Source organism: Lycium ferocissimum, unplaced genomic scaffold (assembly GCF_029784015.1).
Source record: "Lycium ferocissimum isolate CSIRO_LF1 unplaced genomic scaffold, AGI_CSIRO_Lferr_CH_V1 ctg8823, whole genome shotgun sequence".
Lineage (NCBI taxonomy): Eukaryota > Viridiplantae > Streptophyta > Magnoliopsida > Solanales > Solanaceae > Lycium > Lycium ferocissimum.
Window position 1 is genome coordinate 1,973 of NW_026727444.1, and position 23,914 is coordinate 25,886.

General features: G+C 36.7%; 2 non-coding genes across 2 annotated transcripts; both read right to left on the minus strand.

The window, feature by feature from the left end:
* Window positions 1–14,425: 14,425 nt before the first annotated feature.
* Window positions 14,426–14,515, minus strand: LOC132045974 (small nucleolar RNA snoR14). Its single transcript, XR_009412576.1, has one exon. It is a non-coding gene; the product is annotated as a small nucleolar RNA snoR14 (small nucleolar RNA).
* A 223-nt stretch (window positions 14,516–14,738) lies between these two features.
* On the minus strand, window positions 14,739–14,832 carry LOC132045972 (small nucleolar RNA snR60/Z15/Z230/Z193/J17). The gene has a single exon (XR_009412575.1). It is a non-coding gene; the product is annotated as a small nucleolar RNA snR60/Z15/Z230/Z193/J17 (small nucleolar RNA).
* Window positions 14,833–23,914: the final 9,082 nt, after the last annotated feature.

Genomic DNA, 23,914 nt, shown 5'->3' on the forward strand with positions numbered 1-23,914 from the left:
TTGAGTGCGGGATCGGCGGCTCCCGACCTCGTATTTATTTGAGGCTAGTTTCCGGCTTGATTTGAGGGTGAGCTCTATCCATGTAAGCCCTTTGAAGATCTTCTCTCATTGATGTCCTGTTTTCATTCAGGACATTACTTATGTTATTTCGGACATTTGTTGTTGCTTGAACGGTTTGTATTCTGGAATCACTGTCCGTGACTTTATTTTGGGGTTGTAATAGTTAGACTTCCGCATTTGTTATTTATTTATGGCATGACTAGACATTTGGGTGATTATTAATTTCGTTATATCCTTGATTTATCTAAAAGTAGTTAAGTAATTGGTAATCGTTGAGTTGGTTGGTTAAGTAGATGGTTTGCCCACTAGTGTGGGTGCCACTCACGACTGCTTGGGTCGTGACAGGTAGATTAGTAATTTGAGCATGTGCTTCACCATAAGTTGATTCATGAATTTTCATACTACTCCCATTGAGGCTCATTCGGGAATAGCGTGCACATTTCATCGACTATCTTCCAAATTTTTTTGGAAAGGATGTGAATGACTTTCTTGCAACTCGTCACATTTGCCAACAAATGAAGGATAGTTTCCAACAGCCCGCAGGTCTTCTACAACCGTTGCCAATTCCGAATATGGTCTTCGAGGAGATAGCAATGGATTTTATTACCAACTTGCCAAGATCTAAGGGGAAAACCACAATGATGACAGTTGTCGATCGGCTTTCCAAGTATGGACATATTATACCTTTGCCTCCTAAATTTTATGCTCATACAGTAGTTGTTGCATTTGTTTCTGGCATCATACGTCTGCATGGTCCTCCTAAGGCTGTAGTGACTGATCGCGATCCTAGATTCCTACATTTCTTTTGGCAGGAAATTAATAAGTTACAGGGTACTACACTTGCAATGAGCACCGCTTATCATCCTCAAACTGAGGGGCAGTCTGAGGCGCTTAACAAGTGCATCAAACAATATTTGCATTGTTATGTGGCTGATCATCCCCAAGATTGGGTCTCCATGATTCACTGGGCTGAATATTGGTATAATAGGCACTTCAAATATCAGCTGGCGTGACACTTTTTCAGGTATTATATAGGCGAGAACCACCTATGGTTACTCGCTATTTACTGGGCGGCGGTGCTAGTGAAATGGCGGAAAAGTATTTATTGCGACGGGATGAGGTCCTCACGTCTCTAAAGTCCAACTTATTAAGAGCACAATCTAGAATGGAGAAACTAGCAGATACCAAACGCGAGGATATTCAGTTTAAAATTGGGAAGTGGGTGTATGTCAATCTTAAGCCCTATAAACAATTGTCCCTATGACAATACAAAGATCATAAATTGGGTCACCATTTTTTTGGTCCTTTTAAGATTCTGAAACGTGTTGGGTAGGTTCCTTACAAGCTAGAGTTACCAAATATTGCACGAACTCATCCTGTTTCCATATCTCTATGCTAAAGAAGTGTGTCGGGAATCCAGACCAACAAATCACTCCTTTTCCCTTATCTTATTTTGATCCATCTACTGCTACACCATCTCAAAACTTTGCGGACAAGGTTTCTTTTGGGGAGGGAAGAAATGTTGTGAATGCTAGAGATCTTGAGGGTACAAATTTTACTTTCAATGCAGCAAATATAATTAGGAGAAGTTATGAGGTGAGAATGAAAAATATAAGACATGGTGACTACATTGAGGATAAAGGCTCCTTTCTACACTTTTCTATTCCTCTCATCTCTTCTCCTTGTTTTTCTATGTTAACGTCCTAGTAATCGCATTCTAGCTATTTCATTGAGAAATCTCAAGTTGTAATCTTTGTTTACTATTTAATATACATAATCAGTTAGTTTGTAATTCGATATCGTGTGTTTGAATCGTAGCAACTGCTACAGCTTGAGTCAATACAACATTTTGTCTGATTTTTAGTAAGCAATAGAGTAGTGCATTCTGAATTTAGAAATTCCTGTAATCTAAATATTACATATTAATTGTACAAATCACCGACATCGTATAAGTCATATTTTAGTGATGTATTTTTTTTTTTTTATGTATTTGCCTATACGTAGGCCTGAAAGTATACATGAAAAGTATACTTTTCCACTCATTCTTTCTTCGGAAAAGGGTCAAATATACCCCTGTACTATGAGAATAGCTTTAGATATACCCCTTGTTATATTTTTTGTTTAAATATATTGTCGTTATACTATTAGTTTAAATAGTTTAAATATATCCCTCATTGGTTAAGGTTGTCCAAGGTGGACATCCAATCTTACGTGCCACTGACATTTGAGGAGGTGGATGCCATGTGGCATGCCACCTCAGCGCCCCTAACCCGTTTTACTCCTCCCCTCTACTTGTTCTTCCACCACTAAAATTTTCTTCCCCCCACCATTATTGTCACTATTACCGCCACCATGACTGCCATGAAAACTGTAAACAAGTTGCAAGAAAGTGATGTTTTCCTAATTGAGTAACCAATTTTTCTTGTCAAAAGATATTCTTTAAGCAAGCATTCCTATTTTACTAGGGCAAATGCATTCAGGATGGGAACTCTCAGTTCATACTCGAATGCAACCTCTTCTAGACTTCCTAGTGGAATAAATTTGATCTTCAAAGACAAACCTTTTCTTACTATTCTTGATTTATTACATCTTAGTAATAGCCCTTTATTGTAGGAATTGATGGGGGTGGTAGAATGGCCCGATGCTAAAATTGAAAGTGATGTGAAAGCAGTAAAGAGAAGAGAATATTTTGGGAGAATTTTCTCTACCTTTTCATTCACAATATGACCTCCTTATATACAAGTAAGTCACCGCCTAAAATTACATTATTCTACTAGGACTACAATTCCTTATCTTATCCTATATTACCATAATTACAATTTGCCTACAATTATACCATATATATATATCTGTACTATTACGTCGGTTCTCGATCAGTTACATCTAGTCACAATACCCTTCTTCCCCCCTCCCCCCTAAGTTGGAGCATGAGGGTTTCGAATACCCAACTTGTCAAGTAAATGTTCATAATGCAATTTTCCCAAGCCTTCGTAAATACATCAGCCAACTCTCACCGATTGGCACGTAGCTGGGGGATATGTTACTTGATTGAAGCTCATCCTGAACATAATGACCGTCAACTTCAATATGTTTGGTTCGTTCATGAAATACCGAATTTCGGGCAATATACAATGTTGCTTGACTGTCATAGTACATATTAACCGGATACTTGTGTTCAACTCCTAAACTATGCAAGATTCCTTTCAACTATTTCAATTTGCATAACGTCATCAACATTGACCGATATTCTACTTCAGCGGAAGACCGAGAGACAATATGATGCTTCTTTGCTTTCCAAGACACGAGTGAATTCCCGAGAGTGATAAACCACCCGGTAAGTTAATCTTCGAGTGAGTGAATATCCTTCCCAGTCTAAAATCATACCATCCGTACAAACGGAGATCATAATCTTTCCTCATCACTATTCCTTATCCCGGATTCTTCTTCAAATATCACACTACCTGGAGAGTCGTGTCCCAGTGTGCCTCCTTCAGTTGCTGGATGAACTGAGACAAAATATGTAGGCAATATGATAACTCCGGTTGGGTGAAAACATATATATGAGTCTCCCAACTAACCGACGGTATAGTTTCGGATCTGTCATATTGTCTCCATCGGCCAGTACTAAATTGTGATTCTATTCCATGGGAGTGTTGACGTTTTTAGCTCCCAATAATCCAGTCTCAAAGATTATGTCCAAGGCATACTTTCATTGACACAGAAATGTCCCTGCGGGACCCCTGGCAACATCAACTCCTAGCAAATACTTCAAGGAGCCCAAATCCTTCATGTGCAAACATTTGCGAAGGTTATCTTTGAACCGTTCTACGATATTATGCTTGTTTCTGGAAATGATAAATTCATCCACATAAACTAAAACGTTGCGTTACACATCACCCTAGTGCATAGTGAAGAGATAGTAATCTGAGTACGACTGTCTGAACCCATACTTTAGTAAAGTGCTTGACATCTTCGTAAACCAACAACGTGGACCTTGTTTCATTTCGTATAGAGATTTTCAGAGATGACACACCTTTCTCGGTCTGGAAACATGGAATCCTAGTGGCAATTTCATATAGACCTCCTCCTCGAGATATCTATGCAAGGAGGCATTATGAAAATGCATCTAATGTAATTTCCAATTTTGAACAGTCGCTACTGCCAAAAATGCCTGTGCAGTCACCAACTTATCAACCGGAGCAAAATTCTCATTATAATCGACACCTTCCTCTTGTTTGTTTCCGAAAATGACCACGCGAGCCTTATATCGCTCGATGGTTCAATCAGAGTTGTACTTGATCTTGTACACCCATCTGCATCCGAGTGCCTTCTTATCTGGTGGCAATATTTCTAGTGTTCATGTCCCATAATCCTCCAATGCTTGTATCTTTTGCTGCATTGCTTTCCTCCATTGTTCTTTCTTTATTGCTTCTGAGAAATTTCTTGGCTCGTTTTCGACGTAAAGAATATGCAAGGAAACTTCGATGTCCCAAGGAAAAATTGTCACAAGTTATATAATAAGCTAGAGGATAAGGTGCATCTGAAGGTTGCTGAGGAGCAGGTGGACGATCTGATGGACTTTGCTTCCGGACCGTTTCAATAACATAGTCATGCAACCGAACTGATTCCTATTTCTGTCATTTTCCTTGACCTAGTTGTTCCTCCGACCAGGTTTCTTCAGTCTGGACTTCATTTGTCCGGACATCCTTTGTATGTTCTCCATCCAACCCGGTCTCTATCTGGTCTGAATCAATCTGGACTTTAGGTTTGGGATTTGATGTCGTGTCTATCCGGGTGTTTTCCCCGATGTCATCCATTTCTGCTCCAGATTTCTCTATCCTTTCTTCTTCTATTTTTTCCCACTTGATATTCAAGCCCTCCCTCCTCCCCGCCCCTATAAAACCTCTATTGTTCGGGATAGAGTCCCCAGACTCTTTATTTCTTATCAAACCATCCGATCCTGAAGCAAAAGGGAACTTGGTCTCATAGAAATCCACATCCCTTTAGACTAAATATTCCTTATTTTCTGAGTCAAACAACTTCCATCCTTTCGTTCCATTGGAATATCCCACAAACACCCACCTACGACTCTGACTCTCAAATTTATCCCGTGTTCTTCCTATTATGTATGTGTAGCAGAATGACCCTAGTACTCTTAAGTGTTCATACTACGGGGCCTTCCCATACAAGATCTCATAAAGGGTTTTTTCCTTCAATACTGAGGACGGTGTTCTATTAATCAGATACCTGGCAGTCAAAATGCAATATCCCTAGAACTTTATTGGAAGATGACCTTGAAATCTTGATGCTCGTGCTACATTGAGAATGTGATGGTGTTTTCTTTCACTCTTCCATTTTGTTGGGGCATCTTTATACACCATGTTTGGAAAAGAATTCCATGTTCAAAGAAGTAATTCTTTATACATGTGAACTCACTTCTAGCTGTCTTCACCTATCTACCGAACTGCCAGTCCACCAAAGCAAAGAAATTTTTCAAGGTTTGGGACAGTTCTTTCTTATCAACCAATAGAAAGATCCACACTGCTCGAGAATAGTCATCCATAATAGTAAAAAAATACGAGGCACCACAATAAGAGGGAGTCCTATAGACCCCCATAAATCACAATGAATCAATTCAGAAATCTCATTAGCTATATTATCATTTAAAGGGAATACACTTCTTGTTTGTTTTGTCCTTTGACAAACATCACATTCTTTATCTAACCTAACACTACTCTTCTTTAGTCCTAATGCAGAAATTAATTTAGTCACTTGCCCTGAAGGATGACCCAGTCGCTTGTACCGAAGCTCGAACCAATCTACTGCTTCCGCCTTCATAGCTCGTATCCTCGGTACGTTTCGAAAGTAGCAAAGTCCACCTCGTCGTTCACCCATTCCAATCAGCTTTCTCGTGGTGAGGTTCTGTATAGCACACATAACCTTATTAAATGTTACATCACAATTCAAAAGATCAATTAGCTGCAACACTAAAATTAATTTGCATGTTAAATCCGGAACGTAAAGAACATCCTTCAACCATATCGTATCACTCAGCCTAATCGTTCCCTCTTTAGTAGCCACCAAGTTACTTCCATCCGAAATTCCAACCGGACACTCAGGAATGTCCTGTTAATTACACAGCTCCTTTAGATTACTTGTCACATGGTTGGTGGCCCCGGATTCAATAATCCAGGATGAGTTTTCCGTCTTACCAGCTATCATGTCATTTGTGTTCATCTTTTGTGACTTCAACAAGTGAATCATAGTCCTCCAGTACTCGTTGCTTAATTTGGGGGGGACCTGTCTGGTTATGTTTACCGGTCCCAGTTTTGCATGATTTCCATCCTTGGTCGCTACAGCGTTAACCCAGTTGTTGCCTCTTCCTCGATCGGATCTCGGACCATCTCTCTTATGTTGTGGTTGCCCTCCTCCCTGGCCACCTGTCTTCCCATCGCTTTTTTAATTACCCAGCCGTCATTCCGGATAATCGATGAGTTGGAAGGATCTGTCAACGTCGTGATTGGACCTATTGCAATGCGTGCAAAACAAACTATTATTTTTCCCTTCACCTTGTTCCCGGTAAGAGTATTTTCCTTGCACCGCAAAAGCCATAGTTTCGCTCCGGTCCTCTGTTTTATGTGAGACACCTTTCACACGCTCTTATTGTACTACTTTCGGATACACTTTGTTCAAAGATGGCAATGGGTCCTGTGCCAGTAAGTTTGACATCACCATTCTATACATCGTCTCGTCCAATATCATAAGGAAAAGAAGCACCTTTTCTTCTTCTCTTTTAGCCTCTAGAGCCGTTCCCAAATTGCACGTACACTTACTGCACGTACAAGTTGGGATCTGCTCGTAATTTTCCAATTCTTCCCATAGCTTTGTCAGTTTTCTATAGTAATCCACTATATTCCTACCCTTCTGTTTGCACTCCGCAAGTTCCGCCTTCAGTTGTTGCATTTGCGGACTGTTAACAACTGCGAAACACTCCCCGAAGCTTGTCCACAATTCCTTCGCTTCCTCTCTATGAGAGATAGTCGTGCGAAGCGTCGGTTCTATGGTGTGCGAATCTACGACACCAACAATGAATTTATAGTCCACCAGTCCTCTAGATCCCGTAACTCTTCGTCCGCCTTATTGATTGTTCCATCAACGAATCCGAATTTCTTTCTTGCCTTTAAGGCCGTCCTCATGAATCTATCCCATTCCTAATAGTTTTCTCCTTTCAATTGGACTTGTGTTACCACAATTCCAGGGTTGTCATTCGACGTAATGTTGTATGGAGAGATTGTCTTTCTCTAATTCTTGCCTTCTTCACCACCGATTCCTTTGCCTTTGTCACAGATGTCCTCCTTGCCATCACTAGCCATTGTCACGATTTTCTATGGTTTTTTTCTTGTTCTTCTTAATTCAACTCTGATACCATGCTAAAATTGAAAGCGATGTGAAAGCAGTAAACAGACGAGAATATTATGGGAGAATTTTCTCTACTTTTTCATTCACTATATGACCTCCTTATAAACAAGTAAGCCACAGCCTAAAATTACTTTATTCTAATAGGACTACAATTCCTTACCTAAAGTTACCTTATATATATCTATAAGGTCAGTTCTGGATCAGTTACATCCGGTCACAATGCCCGAGCTTTACGGTATGTAGGGATCAAATACCACCAGCTCCCCCTTCCCATCCTCACCCTGCATGGGCCACCATATGACCAAAAAACATAAGTAACCTTAAATGTGTTCTAGAAATCATGCTTGGTCACCATTCTTGAGTCTTACATAACTTTGATTTTGCGGCAGACGAATCATGGTGGCAGCAATAATGGTGTAGGGAAAGGAATTTTAGTGGTGGAAGAATAAATAAAGGGGAGGGATAAAATGGGTTAGGGGCACTGAAGTGGCATCCACCTAGGGGTGTGCAAAAACCGGTTTAACCGATAAACCGAACCAATAAAACGCTATTGGTTTATCATTATCAGGTTATTGGGTTAACGGTTTGTAAATGTTTTTGTAAATTTTTTTATCGGGTTATCGGTTCGTTTCTAATTTTAAGGATTTAGTTAATGGTTAAACCGATAACCCAATTAACTTGTATTAAAATTATTTTTTTATCCCTAATTATATAATAGTGACTTTAAATTCTAATTATTTAAAACAACTTTGTTTTAGCAAATAGCAATAATGTATTTGAATTTGCTTCTACAACATCCAAGTTTGCTACTTAACGTGAAAGAAAAGATGTTTGTTTTAGCAAATAACAATAACGTATTTGAATTTGCTTCTACAACATCCAAGTTTGCTACTTAAACGTGAAAGAAAAGAAGTTTGTTTTAGTAAATAGCAATAACGTATTTGAATTTTCTTCTACAACATCCAAGTTTGCTACTAAAACGTGAAAGAAAAGAAGTTTGTTTTAGGAAATAGCAATAACGTATTTGAATTTGCTTCTGCTTGTAATTTGTGTAGACTTTTAATCTTTTATGTATGAAGGCAGTATATATATGAACAAATGAAAAAAAAAGACATATCAAAAAAAGTTAGAGGGGTATTTTCTTATCGGTTAAACCGAAAACCGAACCGTTAAGGACCAAAAACCGATAAACCGAAACCAATAACGAATATCTTACTGATTTGGTTATCGGTTTAGCATATTTAAAAATTGAAAATCAATAAACCGAACCAATAATACACAAAACTGAACCGATCGATAAGCACCCCTACATCTAGGGCTGGGCATAACTACCGAAAACCAAAAAGCCGAACCGAACCGAATTAATTTAGTTTTTCAGTTTTTTGGCTCGGTTTCGGTTTACGTTTTCAGAAACTTCGGTATTCGGTTCGGTGTTCGATGTTTGGTGTTTCGGTTTAAATCGAAATTTAATATTATTATTATTATTTTTCATGGCACACACACCCCTATTAGGTGTTATTTCATGAAATTTAATACATTACCCAAAAAAAAAATAGTCCAGGCCCATTAAGTTTAAGCTAAAAAAAACCCAATTGTAACAAGCCCTCTTTTGCTTTTGTACCCCTAAGTTTAATGTCTCCCAGTGTTGAACATCCCTCCTATTTCTAATGTGGGGATGGTGCAAAATATTCAATCTTGAGAAAATCAAATATCCTTAACAAAAGAAGGTGACTAAGATGTGTCTTTAGAATTAATGTATGTCCTTTATGTATTTTCTTAATTATTCTTACTGTATGTATATAACACCTAGTAATCTTATATCATGGTTATGGTTTTCTATTCTTGTGTATCCTGTTTGTTTGTTTTTTATTTCAATTTATCAGTTTTATGTTTTATTGCTTCTGAGAATATGAATTAGTGCAAATGGAATCGCTTCTAATATCATATCAAAAACAGAATTGAAAAAATCGAAACAGAACCGAACCAAATTTCAAAAAATCGAAACCGAAAGAACCGAACCGAACTAGTTGGGTTCGGTGTTCGATGTCCACCTTCAAAAAATCGAAACTGAAATAGCCGAACCGAAGTTTGAAAAAACCGAACCGAAGAACCGAACGCTCACCCCTACCTACATCCACCTCATCAAATGTCAGTGTCACATAAAGTTGGATGTCCATGTTGGACAACCTTAATGGAGGACGATATATTTGAACCAGTAGTACAATGGAAGAGGTATATTTGGACCGAAAGTATAACGAAGGGTATATGTAAACCTTTTCTCATAGTACATGGGTATATTTGGCCCTTTTTCGTTCTTTCTTCACTCTTTACACATGTAACTCCTAATTTTTTTTTCTTCTAATCTATATATATTATAAAGCTTGGGAATGAACAAGGTGATATGCATACCTCATTGACCAGGATCACTATTTATTCTTTTTCTTAGAATTTTGATTTTTTTTGTCATCTTTTGTCCTAAAAACCTCCCACAAAAATTTAATATATTTTCCCTCTTTATTGACATTTTTTTCATTCCTTAAAGTCCCTTCTCTTCCTTCTATTACCAAAAAAAAAAAAACCAAAGTGAATTTTTACTTTTTTTTTGGCCTTTACTTCTCATTAATCTCCTACTAAATATATGTTTAATTCCTTCCTTTCGAAAGGAAGTGTAACGGCTCAAAAATTAACGAACATAATGGTGCAATTACATCATGAAGAATTACCTACTTGAATTCTAGCTAATGAAATGACTATTACACTAAATATTGCTGGCAACGCTCTTCCTCTTCACAACCGGATATTATCCTATGTTTAATCCCATCTTCTTCTTCATAATTATTTTATGTATTCTGTTGGTATCTATCTTGGGACACTGTAAATATTGAGAAGAAGCTTTACGGTATGGCTCTTTATCCCATTTGTTATAGCCTCCTGCTTTATTTTCGGAAATTATCATGACATGATTCATTAAATAATAATAATAATAATAATAATAATAATAATAATAATAATAATAATAATGGTAGTAGAAAAGACATAAAATCACTCCTAAACTTGCACTGAAAACCCAATTTAGCAATTTAACTTTACGAGCCTTTATATACCCCCAATCTTAGTTGAGGTGAAATTACTTCCTCCCTTTAGACCCTAAACCACTCATGAGTTGAAAGGCGGAATTAGAATACACTCGCTCCAGATCATCTTCCACGTAAAAAATAAAATTTTAAAAAAAAATAGTTTCACAAAATTTCCTACTTCTATCTTCTTCTTCACTTCATCCTGCAAATCAAGAAAATGTCTTTCACAAAAAAAGTCATAGAAAAGAAAGACTTCTCTCTTCAATTCAATACTAAAATTCAAATATTTTAAGTTCAGAAGTCATAAATAGTACGATAAAAAATATGTTATTGTCAGGTGCGATTATAGCCCGAGAGTTTTGGCCGGAAAAAAGTTTGCAGGCAACCTTTTCTTAACTTCACCTTTCTCTGTTTGGGATTTTCTCCATCCTCTTCCTCTTGAAGCAAAGAGAGTTCTTTCCACTTTCAGCTCTCTTTTTCCCCTATCATTCAAAAGATTCAAATATGCTCTGCCATTTTTGTGCTAGCAGATCTGCCCTTATAATGTCTGAGCACATCATACAAATTCACAAGATCCAATTCAAGTGCTTCCATCTCTATTAAAATCCACAAGGAAGCATTGAAGGAACCAAGTTAAAGAAATCAACTGTTAACCATACAATTTCTCCAGTGGCGTACGCAAGATCTTTCATAAGCAGTGTCACCATGTAAAAGATTGAACAGTTGAATAAATCACTATAATGATATCATATTATAAAGACAACACAAATCATATTAATAAAACTCATTTCAAGTACAATATTACAATTCTTCTCAACGAAATTTCATCTTTTGAATGGTATCCATAATAGCCTCATTAGAAACATTACTAAATACTTCTTTTTCTATATAAGGAATCAAACAACTACTCGAATAGCTAATCTTTCCCCAGGATCAGCCGGTAAGGAATTTAAATCAATTCCTTCATTTTGTCGATGTTGTTCCGACTCATTAATCCTTTCTCCCAAGTCAGTTGAATCTGGAGTTGTTGGACTTGGCTTTGGACACTTGGAAGATACTTTATGATAATATCGCTCCATTGGAACTTAGGCTGATGTGATGCATAATTAGTAACTGATACGCCAATCGGGATAAGGAAAGAGAAGAAATTATATTCTAATTGATAAAAGAACTTTAAGGGTATGACTTATGAGTTCTTCTAGGGTTTTAACTTTTATGGTAAAAAAAATTCTAATGAATTATGCTCATAGTAACTGCCCTTTTATGTTTGATTTGAGATTGAAATTAAATCTAGTAATGAATTCTAGGATTTTATTGCCTTTTTTCTTTTTATTTTATGCCAGTTGATTTGGGATTTAAATGAAATGATTTTATGCCCTTTTTTTGGTCCATGCCAGCTGTTTTGGTTTCGGTCGTTTAACTGCTACCAGTTGGATTAGGATTTGAAGGATTTAACTTTAACACAAAGATTGAGACCGCGTGGGGTCGAACTCAGGACCTCGACCACAACTTTGAAGCGCTTGACCGACAGACTAGCGGCGCTAGTTTGTTAGAAGCAGTGTCATTATATTGCTTTTACTTCTAATTTCGTTCTTTTTTATTTTTTTAAATATGTATATCTAGTAAAAAAAATTCGACGAAGCAATGTCACGTGACACTCCTCGGATCAACGTAAATCAGCCCCTGAATTTCTCCACTTCCTTCCTCACCATCTCAAATCCACCTAATAGCAAAACCCCAACTAGGAAAGGTCCATTTCTGAATCCATTTCTTATTTTCCGTTGTTTAAGCCTACTCTTCCGGTGAGCGCAAGAGCTTGGTGGAATAAATGTGCAAATTATGGCTGAAGAAGTGAAGGTGATGGATAATATTAATAGGACAGAGAAGTGGTGGATGGTTGATGCAATTTGGAGAAAATCACATAAAAAATACGAAAAAGGGCCAAATATACCCCCTTAACTATCGAAAAAGGGTCAAATATATCCCTCATTATACTTTAGGTCTAAATATAACCCTCCACCATTAAAGTTGTCCAAGTTGAAACTCAATCCCACATGACACTAATATTTTAATGAGATTGGCCTTTGTTTGGCATGCCATGTCATTAACCAAACTCAATTTTACCCCACCTCCCTCTCCTTCCATATCATCTTTCACTATTCAGATCTCCCTCTCCACTATTGTTACACCCTTTCACTAATATTTTTTTTCTACATTAACATTGTTTCGGAAATAGAAGAATGAGCTTAGAAATTACAGCAAGTAAAGAAAACTAACAATTGGGTATCACAATTACAGCAACAAAGGCACCATATTTCACCTTGTGAAACATTCCAGAGCAAATATATAAAATTAAAACATTACGAGCTGGGATTACTGGTGGGCCCAGATTGAGATTCGGATCCATCGTCAAAATGGGCGCCCAAAACGGGTCTTTGGGTAAAAGCCGAAGAGACAGTAGTTTTGAGCTGAACCCGAATTGTTACCAGATATTTCGTTATTCTCTCGGCCATTCGGTTTAACTTGTTCCTCCATTTCTCCTACTTCTTCCAGCTCCAATATGGGTGGTTGGCATAAGGGTGTAGCAATGATGGAGGGGGAGGTGCTAATGGTGAAAGATGATATGAAAGGAGAGGGAGGTGGGGTAAAATTGGTTTTGGTTAATGACGTGGCATGCCACATAGTGCCCACCTTACTAAATATTAGTGTCATATGGGATTGAGTTTCAATTTGGACAACTTTAATGGTGAAAGGGTATAATTGAGTCAATAGTATAACGGTAGGGAGGACCAATATATACGATTTACACGACAACTTTCTAACTACACCTCACTAGTATATTTTAGACCTAAAATATAACGAGGGTATATTTGGCCCTTTTTCAATAGTTAAGGGGTATATTTGGCCCTTTTTCGTAAAAAATATTTAATGTAATTAATTAGTTATCCAATTAAAATATGACATGTGGTGATTTGTCAGCTTTTTTAACTCGGAATTTTACTTCTTACATGCCACTAGAAAAATAATTTTACTTCAAACAAGATAAGAGGGGTAAAGAAACTCTACAAAGTTAAACTGCTAAAGTGAGTTTTCGGGACAAATTTAGGGCTGATTTTATGTATTTTAATACTTTCTTTTTTATATGTAAATTTTAGATTCATGGTGATTTGTCGCGGTTACGAAGTCATAACTCATAACTAGCCAAAGATATATCAACTCAAATTTTGCAAGTTAAAGTGGAAGGCAGAGACTTTTGACAAACGAATAAAGAATTCTGAAAGTGGAAAGTAATCTTCAATAAGTTTATCATTTTTATGCTAATTAACATGTTAGTTTTACTTTGTTTATTTATATATATATTACCCTTCTCTTTAATGAGCATGTCAACTATAATCAAAAACTTGGAATAGGAGTATTTAGTTGGAGCCAAGCTGAAATCCAACTTTTTGAATATTTGATTTGTGAATTAAATTTCGTCTTCCCTTTTTAAAACTTTTGAATTTAGGTTGGATACAAGATCCAAGTACCTTCTTTTCTACGAGTTTCTCATTGAAACGCAACACCATTTTCTTAATTAGCTATTTTCTGATCACTAGTATTACAACTGTAGATTTTTATGTCAAAAGAGGAGATATTTATCAAATTTGATTTTGTCTTACTGATCTTTAGCTTCCATCAATAACAACAAAACCAAAAAAGACAGTTGTTTTCTAATCATAATACTGCTGAGACTTTTGGGTTAAATAACCAAAGTTGATTAATTTGCATATCATTGTATTAGAATAAAGTCAGGCAACAGTTTTGAAAAAATAGGAGCTGATCAACTGGAGGGCATAAGTTCTCCAAGGTGATATATAGGCCATCAATAAGAGATCAGAACCTGTCGGGATTCACCTGTAACATTACACAAATTACTCAAGTGGATTGACAGACTAATGGAGGGCCATTAGCCTAATCACCTGCAGCACATAAAAAAGTTACTTTAGTTTGGGTCATTTTCCTCTTTTTTTTTTGGGGTCATTTAAGTTCCGGACCCTGCGACCTTCACCGACCCAATGGTCTATGGTACACAATTGAAATGTTCTTCACGCAATCCAAAAAGTAACAAGAAAAATGAAAACCAAGAAATATTGTAACCAAAAAAAAAATGTTTGATTTTAAAAGGACTCAGTTTATGTATGTAAGCGTCATCAGATAGGAGCGAAAGACTAAAAAGTAGTTTTATAATCGCAAGTAACTTCATGTGAACTATGCTACTAGTCACCATATGACCCTTTCATAAAAACAACATGGAATCAATTAGAAAAAAACGAAAAAGTGCAGTAGTATAGTCGTAATCATGATTTTTATCATTAACGCAAAAAACTACATCATCATCGGCTAAAACTTAAAAAATTGAAATTAAATCACAAAGATAAAATTAATTAAAGAAGCAAATAAATAGGAAGAGAGATTTTTGTGTGATGATAAAGGGGTGGCCTCATAGAGAAGATTAGGATATTCAACATGAGAAGAATTCAGGCATATGCTTGTCTATTAAATAAAGTCTAATCATTGGCCGATCAATCATCTATACAAATAAAAGAACAAAAACAGAAATTTGTAAGCTTAATAATGGAGGATATGAAACAGATGGGCGAGAGGGCTAAAGAAAAAACCCTAGTAGAATGAAGGGATAAAGTACCCCCCACCGAACTATCTCCGAGATTTCTTCTACGACACACCTTACCTTTCCTTTAAAAGTCCTATTACCCCCTAAACTTATTTAAAACGGAATAATTACCCCCTAAACGCTGATGCCCACTCTCATATGGGAGAGTGACATACACTCTCCTTGCCACGTATGTGTATTTATTTGTTTTCTTCTTTTTTTTTAATTTTTCGACTTACGTGTCAATTTTTTTTAAAATAAAAATAAAAACTGAATTTTCATTAAAAAAAAAAAAAGTTTTAAAACCCCTTTTTTTTTAATTTGAAAATTTGATTTTTTTTAAACCCATTTAAAAAAAAAAAAAAAACTAAAAACATGGATTAAAAAACTGAATTTTCTTTTAAAAAGGATTTTTAAAACCCTTTTAAAAAAAAAATTGAAAATTTGTTTTTTTTTTAAAACCCGTTTTTGAAAAGAAAAAAAAACTGAAAAATGATTTTTTTTTTTTTAAATATGGAAAAATGGATTTGTTAAAAATATGGAAAACTTGATTATTTTTTTAAAATGTCTTCAAAAATCTTGATTTTCATGATTTCATTTTCTTAGGACACTTTTATTTTTCAAATAAAATCCGGAAAAGTGTTTTTCTTGCCAAAATGTGAAAAAAAAAACTGAATTTTTATAAAATTTTGAAAAAATTAATTATTTTCTTAACATGTGGAAAACCCGTTTTTTAAAACTAAATGTGGAAGACTAGATTTATTTTCAAATTTTTAAGAAAATCGATTTTTAAGAAAAAAAAAATTAAGTTTTCCCCCTTTTTATGTTTCACTCTCTCAAAGAGAAAAAACACTCTCTTTCTTTGCCACATCAGCATTTGGGGGTAATTATTCCGTTTTAAATAAGTTTAGGGGGTAATAGGGCCCAGGGAAAGGTAAGGTGTGTCGTAGCAAATTCGGGTATAGTTCAGGGGGGTAATGGTGCCTTATCCCTTTTTATGAAAAGAAGAAGATGAGTACAAAGTCTGGAAATGAAGGAGCTTATATAGTAAAAATAGAGGCTAGGGTTTTAGCGCCGCTGGAGAAGTAGAAGAGAGCCCAACAGCCCTGCTTACCTACTAGCTACCCCCAATTTGCGAATTGACCTTCTTTTGGGGTAGTTCAAATTGGTGATCTTTAATTTTTTTGTCCTTCGTTTAAAATTTATGGGTTCTGGATTCGAACTATCGTTTAGTCAACAATTTAAAAAAATTCGCAAGGTAGAGTTTGAATTTCGATCTGCCCCCTCCGGCAGACTTTTAGTTAAGCAAAAAGTCTGCCTGAGGGGACAGACTTTGCCTTGAGATATTTTTTTTTTTTTTTTACTTTTCAATACAAACTTTTAGTTATGCATTATGGGGTACATTTTTAGTTAAGGCTTAACTACAAGTGTGCCCCATAAGACATAACTGAAAGTATGACCCATAAGGCGGAACTTTTCCTTAAGGTATAACTAAAAGTTTGCCTTATAAGGCAAAGTAAAAGTTTTGTCTTATGGGCATGCTTTTAGTTATGCCTTAACTAAAAATCTGTCTCATAAGGCATAACTAAACTATGTCTTAAGAAAAAGTTCTGTCTTATGGGACAGACTTTTAGTTATGTCAGATCCGGCATAACTTTAGTTTTTTCTTAAAGCGTGTATGCGGACCGACTACGCCCCCACCTTTGCGAAATTCTTTTTTATTTTATGCGAAGCGAGGAGGTTCGAACTCAGAACCTCAGGTATTGGCCCACCTTTCCAAGCGAAGGGGCAAAACTTAAAGGCCACAAATATGAGGGCCAAAATTTAAAGACCTCCCTAAAAGAAGGACAATCCACGCAAAAAAATGATTTTGAATGGAAGCTCTGGCCTGACCCATTAACAAAAACACCAAACCATGTGCATTTCTTTTTCTTTTCTTTTATTTGGAGATTTTAGAGGACTTCACTTCCCCGTTTATTTAAGAGAAACTTACGGAAAGCACTATTGTTTCGAAGCTTTTAATAACCCGTAGTTATAGTTTAGCTAATTAAAACTCGTATTTACTAATTCCTTGTTATATGATAAATTTTGTTCTATTCAATTCGATTGTATTCATTTGTAGCTATTTTTACACTATATTCAATTAGATTGTATTTAAATAACAAAAATTCAAAAAGCACAGGGATATTCTATTGAATTCAATTCTCTGTATTCATTCACAGCTACTTTTACGTTGTATTCAAACAACAAAAATTCAAAAAATACAAGTGAAAGTACAAAAAAAGCTCCTTCGAAATACCTAAATACATGCGAAAATACAAAAAATACACTGTATTTACACTAAAAAAATGAAGAATACACTCAAATCAAGCTAGATTTAAGCCATCCAGATCTGAGAAATACAAGAAATAAAATATACTCAGATATGAGAAAATCCGGTCGGTTGTGTTGACACCTAATTTTGTCCATCCAATAATTTTACTTAATTAGTCGGGGTTCTTGGAACGGAGTGAAATATGTATTTTATAAACCAAAATGATTTTTACAAAATTATTTCAATAATATTTTACCATTTTCATTTGGCAAAATAATTTCAAATATATATTGTAAGTCATTTAAAGTATTTTGCATATTTTACCATTAATATTAAAGTGTTTGTCAAAATTAATTCAAAATAGTCCAGGACAATTATTCAATTAATTTTTTAAATTGTTAAATGACTAATTGACAAATATTTTTGTTACACCTCGAAAAATTTCATGTCGTCGTATGGTAGGCAGACCAACGCAGGGTAAGAAGTATATGATGTTTCTACAAGTAAGAAGTAGTACTTAACGGTTCTAATTAAGATTCCAAAGACGTTTGAGGCAACGAGAAGAAAGTCATTGAAGAATGTCAAGTATACGTCATGTTTTGGAAAAAAAAAAGGGTTAGCCAAAGTACCGAGCTAATGTTAGTTTAATAATGCCTTGAGGAAAAGCTATAACGCTCCTTAGGTTGCTAATGAAGTGTTAAACAAGTGCTAAGAAGGTTCCATAAGGATTGGAGATCAAACGAATCGACGAAAATCATTTAAGAAAAAGTGGAGTTATACGACCACTTATACAGTCCGTATAACTTTATACGGTCGAATTAAGGGTCCGTTTAACCCAACAGAAAAGATGTTTTGCCTGATCTTTGAAGTACGGACACTTATACGGACCGTACAATGTTGTATGGACCGTATAACACCCGACGGGCTGAGTTATTTTCAAGTATATAAATGTGTTCCCACTTTTATTTTCTCATTCTTTCACTTCTCCACTTCTCTCCAAGTCTCTAGAACATTCCACACATTTCATATACAAGAATTCAAGGGAAATCAAAGATCAACTTCATCAAACCAAGAGAATCAAGAGTAAGGAAGCACTCTAGGGTTGCTTGAAGTCAAGAAATCTCTTTGAATTGAAGCTAGGGTTTTTCTTCAAATGAAGCATTTCCATCCAAAACCCATTCCTACACAATCAAAGGTGAGTTTTATGATCATATCATGTTATTTAGAGTATTGAATGGTTGAAAGACTTAGATTATGGAAGAAAGTAGAATATGGAACTCAAATGAGAGATAATAATATTCTGGATCAATAGTTTGACATGAACCATGGTTCTTGAGATGTTATGAGTAGAATCTTGTTATAAATGGTATTAAGAATATTGGAGAAGCATTATATGAGGATGAATGTGGTGATGTATTATGGCCATGGGTATGGATGACCTTGAGAACGCATTTTGAGATTGAATTGTTATATCCCGTATTTTGTACATTGGGACATTCCGAGCTAACCATGAAAAGTTAAGGACAAGACTATTCCGGGATACGAGGTTGAGACTTTTGACCTTCGATTTTGTTTTAAGGCATAAGTTGCTTATGATTTTGTTGGTATGGAATATTAAGAAAAATTTGGGGTTAAAAGTGAATTATGAAAAGTTATTAAATTTTCATGAAATAGCCAAGTTTGGCCGTGTGGCATGGTGTGGTTCCCACCCATGGCTTGGCAAATTTTAATTCATCCAAGCCATGTGTGGGCCATGGTACACATGGATGACTCTTATATGTATTTAATAGATGGCAAGCATGATAAATTCATCATCTTTTCACTCTAGAAACTTGGAGAAAACATGGAAGAGAAAGAGAGAGAGGTTCGGCCAAGAGTGGCCGAACATGGCTCATGAAAATTGATCACCAAAAATTATTTTCTCCTAGGTTTTCAACTAATTGGAGGGTCCTAAACAACATGAAGTGGTTGTTGGAGCAAGCAAATCCTTTGTTCTTGCAATTCTCAACCCTAGCCAAGTGAAGAACTAAGTGGAAAAGGTAAGGTTCAATCTCCTTTTACATGTGTTATGGATGATTTCTGTATGTTGTAGAGTGTAGAAATGTATGAAATTCATGAAATTGTGATGTTGGTGGTGTGGCCGAATAGTGGGCTGTTTGTAGGATATGGTGAACAAAATTTATTTAGTATTTTTGGTTGTTGTTGTTATGGATTTTATGGTGAAAATGCATGTTTAATGATCCAAGTAGAAGTGGGAACCGTTGTGGGCTGATTTGGGAAGCTAATGTGATTTCAATATGGTTTCTTGTATTTATGAGAATGAAGTTGTTAATGTGTAGATTGTTGGTGTAGTTCATGAATTTGGAAGAAAGAAATGTGTTGTTGATGTTCCTGTGGAAATTGGAAGGTTTCGGGTTTGGGGTATGTTGGTTGAGTCGTTTTGAATGTTGTGCGGATTGTTTGAAGCATTCTTGTCTTGTTTGAATGGTTTCGGATTAGTACTTGAATGTATGTGCATTGGTATTGGCTTGATTGTATGTGATTAATTTGAACGTAAATGGAATGTTGTCGAATTATGTAGAAAAGAGTTATTGACGTTAGAATGCATTTGGAATTGAGTGTTGATGTTGTTAGTATGGTTGTTGGTATTGTTGTTGAAGATTTGTCGAGTTAGTTCTCGGGGTTGTTGAATTTACATGGGAAATGCTGCCTAAATTTCTGTAAATGAAGTGCTTATGACTAATGTTTGGTGTTTAACGACGTTATTGTAGATCTTGGGAAGCCGAGACTTAAATTTGGATTAGCTTAGGACGCGGACGAGGTATGTAAAGCCTAACCTTTCTTTCTTTTGGCATGTCTTAGTTGTAAGTAGGCTACGCTACGAGCCTCGGGGTAACTCTACTCTTGCGATCCGAGCATGTCTACGATTCTTATTCACTTCTTAATGTTGGCATTTGTAATGTACTAGAATAATGGTCCTTATTTCTTTGGTATGATTGGATTTCAAAGTTTGCATAAAAAGTTTTGTTCCTAAAGGGTTCTATGTCGAAAAAGGGCCGTAACTTTCGTAGACAGAACGGGATCGCCTCGATATGCTCGTAGCGAGGTTTGTAACGTATAATGACTATATCTTCCAGACGGGCTCGGATTGGGTTGACGCTCGTCCGAAGTGGGTCCGCGACTTTCCTTTGCGTAGTTCTAACGACTTTGAAAGAACTTAGCATGACTATCGTCTTAACGTCGGCGTCGATTACTACCACCCGCCAGTCCGGCCTACGATTATGTTCTTGACTTCCATAAGCTACTTCATATGGTTTGATACGTATCTACGACTTCTAAAGTTCTAGTTGATATGTTGAGAGTGACATCCGGGGGAAACTTGATTTGACTATTCTCTTGGTTTTTAAATGATAGTTCGTTTTGACTATTCTGAGTCTTTGAAAATGTTTTAAATTGCATATGGTTACTCACGACTCTGCTGAGGCATTACGTTATTACATCCTTCGCCGAGTCCGGGCCGGTTATGTTATGGTGCGCACTATGTTATATTCCGGAGTATGATGTGTCCGGTTCGCCGAGCCCCTCACTAGGCCGGGTTCCGTGTATATTTGGTGTTATGATGTGTTATGGCGTTATGATGTGTTATGTGATATGTCGGGTTACGGAGATTTGAAACCTTAGGAGTATGATGTGTTATGGCGCCAATGACGGGAGGGCGACCATATTCTAAGAGCCCCATGCATGATTTGTGTTTTGATAAGTAAGTATTTTGGTATTCTGGATTTTGCATTTACTTTTCTGTACTTCTTGTTCCGATTATGATCCTGTTTACTATATTTCATGCTTTGCATACTCGATGACGTATTTAGCCAGTCTTTTGACCCCTTTTCTTTCTTCGGGGCCGCGTTTCATGCCGGTACATATACTCGTCGTGATGATCCGACGACTTAGATTCCCATTCTGGGCTATTTTTGAGCGCTCCCTTGTTCGAGAGCCTATGTATTGGTACAGACTCTTCTCGATGCATATGTATATGACTATTCATGGTACGGCGTGGGTCCGTCCCGTCATATGATTTTATTGTTACTCGTAGAGGTCTGTAAACATATGTGTGGGTTGTGGGCGGTTATTGTACAGTTGTGTCTGTGTGGTTTGTGTTCTAGACGTCCCCCTGTGTTATGATAGCCTTACCGCCAGCTTGTGATATCACCTGCGACGATTGGACGACGATATGTATGTATATATTTTGTGACGAGATTTGGGGCGACGTTTCACTTTTCTGTATGTATACGATCTGGTTATGCCAGCTATGATCTGACGTCTGACCTTTGTATATGTATAATCTGTTTGTACACTGATTATGGTTAACAGGTGCGTATGGGTGCCCAGCTCGGGCACTAGTCACGGCCTACGGGGTTGGGTCGTGACAGAAGTGGTATCGGAGCGCGATTCGTCCAGATTGTCTACGGCACCGTGTCCGGCAGAGTCTTGTTTATGGTGTGAAGCCGGCCACACTTATAAAATGTGAGGCTGCGGGGCATTTAGGAATCGCTGACCCTTTTTCTCGTCTTAGATCGTGCGATAGAGCCAAGTCATAGGAAATGAGATTCCTCGTACTAACTTTTGATTTCAGCGGAAAGACGACATCGACAGAAGAAACTGATTGACGATGTTGGAAGTTACAAAGCGCGCAGGTAAGCAAAGGCACGAAAGATATATGTCAGGTAAGGTAATGGACAGGAAAAGGTAACAGGTGCAGTTCGAGTTGGACATACGAGGTAAGTCCATCATTTTCATACTGTTGTTGATATTGGGAGCTACTGTGTGGGCCGTGATATGATATGATATGTATATACGTGTTGGCCCCGTGAGGCATTGTTGGTATTTCCTGCGTGCGAGTTTGAGATAGTAAGAAATATAGAGAAACTCGCCGAAATTTTCCCAGAGAAATAAAAAGAGAATGAGATATGGGTTTGTGATATGCCTTGAAAGGTCGTGTCAATAGTAAGGGTAGGATTTGACTAAGTTGCAAGTATGGGCCGACCTTGAGAAATAAGTTAACGGGCCGAATTGATGGTAATAGTAATTAGGAGGTCGATATCGATTTGGTAAAAGAATTTGAAAAGGGATTGTGATATTAAGAGATGATCTAAAAGAGACTGACAAGTCTTGATAGAGTGTTATATTAAGGTACCAACTGAATTGGTAAGCACGGATAAATTATGACGAATTTATGGTTAGAAGAAATAATAGTATCATTAAGACAAGAATACAGAGGAAAAAGAATTGCGACGGATATGAATGTGTTGATAACACGGCTTGTGAGATATTAAGGATAAGATTGACTACGAACAGGATATTATGTGAATATAATGAGGATTGTTATGAAAATGAGCAAAGCCTAAGCGAGGAAGTGACCAAAGGATATGACGTGATCTATGTGACTAAAGTATGAAGGTGAGCTATGGATAAAAAAAAAAGGAGAGATTTATGAAGTTCTGCTATAGGGAGAGTTCAGAATAAAGATTATGAGATAACGAAAATGATAGCGGGCGCAAAAGAAGAAGGGGTTAATGGGAAAAAATGAAATGCAAAGAAAAGCGGGCGAGATAATAGCGCAGTAATAGATTATGACATATGTAGCCGAGAACACGAGTAATATCAGTGACGGAACCGTGAAAGACCAAATTATAGAAAGATGAGCAACGAGGCAGAATGAGTGCTAGGAAATGATTGGTAAGATAAGAACACATAGGGATGAACAGAATATGATTTGAAAACGAGAAAGGTATTATGTAGGAGTAATATTTTTCGAAGGACATAGAGGTATTATAGCATTCCTCGTGCGCCGAAAAGAAGGATGGACATAGACTGGAAAAAAAAAATATGATAAGGGGATGCTAAAGGAAGCACCCAAGATAGACGTAATTAAATGGGTACGAATATGGAACAAAAAGGGAATACATAGTTACGAATGTAAAGGTGTAATGCGACGACATAGCGACAAGCTAAGACTAATATGGAGACGAACTTGGTATGTTTTTGAGTAAGTTAGAAGCCTATGTTGGGCACACAGTAAGGGTAAAAAGGCATAAAGCATAAAGGGATACTACGTGCACACGACTTCACCTCGAAAATAATGGAATCTTTAAGCGACAAGGACGGTAGGCTTAAGGAACCGGTGGTGCAATTTGATTTCATCAAAAGAAGCAGATGATACAGATGGTGATAAAGATACTATTCCAAGAGAACTTTGGACACTTACCGTTGGAATATAAGTGCCACCTAACTGAGGATTTGGAATGACTACGAGTACTAAATAATTATTGATTGGGGTAAGAGACCCGTTCTAATTCGGCGGGAGACGTGTTATGAGGATGTTTTAAAATCTGT